At 41.0% G+C, this 1,054-nt stretch overlaps 1 non-coding gene across 1 annotated transcript; it reads right to left on the reverse strand.

Annotated features, from left to right (window-relative positions):
* Positions 1-378: 378 nt before the first annotated feature.
* Positions 379-486, reverse strand: LOC112704279 (small nucleolar RNA R71). The gene has a single exon (XR_003154913.1). It is a non-coding gene; the product is annotated as a small nucleolar RNA R71 (small nucleolar RNA).
* Between the last annotated feature and the right edge of the window lie 568 nt (positions 487-1,054).

Consider the following 1,054-nt stretch of genomic DNA (forward strand, 5'->3'; position numbering starts at 1 on the left):
AACAATGCAAGGAAGGTGCTGGGTGACTTTACTGCACCTACTCCCGATTTCTATGGGAGAAGCATCTCTATCCCTGCCATTGGAGCAAACAACTTTGAGCTCAAGCCTCAATTAGTTTCTCTAATGCAACAGAATTGCAAGTTCCATGGACTTCCACTGGAAGATCCTTATCAGTTTTTAGCTGAGTTCTTGCAAATCTGTGACACTGTCAAGACTAATGGGGTTGACCCTGAGGTCTACAGACTTATGCTATTCCCTTTTGTTGTAAGAGACAGAGCTAGAACATGGTTGGACTCACAACCTAAAGAAAGCCTGGACTCTTGGAAAAAGCTAGTCAATGCCTTCTTGGCAAAGTTCTTTCCACCTCAAAAATTGAGTAAGCTTAGAGTGGAAGTCCAAACCTTCAGACAGAAGGAAGGAGAATCCCTCTATGAAGCTTGGGAAAGATACAAACAATTAATCAGAAAGTGTCCTTCTGACATGCTTTCTGAATGGAGCATCATAGGTATTTTCTATGATGGTCTGTCTGAACTGTCCAAGATATCATTGGATAGCTCTGCTGGAGGATCTCTTCATTTGAAGAAGACGCCTACAGAAGCTCAAGAGCTGATTGAAATGGTTGCAAATAACCAATTCATGTACACTTCTGAAAGGAATCCTGTGAACAATGGGACTAATCAGAAGAAAAGAGTTCTTGAGATTGATACTCTGAATGCCATATTGGCTCAGAACAAGATATTGACTCAGCAAGTCAATTTGATTTCTCAAAGTCTGTCTGGAATGTAAAATGCACCAGGCAGTACTAAGGAAGCTTCATCTGAAGAAGAAGCTTATGATCCTGAGAACCCTTCAATGGAAGAGGTGAATTACATGGGAGAATCCTATGGAAACACCTATAATCCTTCATGGAGTAATCGTCCAAATCTCTCATGGAAGGATCAACAGAGACCTCAACAAGGTTTTAATAACAATAATGGTGGAAGAAACAGGTTTAGCAATAGCAAGCCTTTTCCATCATCTTCTCAGCAACAGACAGAGAGTTCTAAGCAGAGTA

This window comes from Arachis hypogaea, chromosome 7 (assembly GCF_003086295.3).
Source record: "Arachis hypogaea cultivar Tifrunner chromosome 7, arahy.Tifrunner.gnm2.J5K5, whole genome shotgun sequence".
NCBI classification, from domain to species: Eukaryota; Viridiplantae; Streptophyta; class Magnoliopsida; order Fabales; family Fabaceae; genus Arachis; species Arachis hypogaea.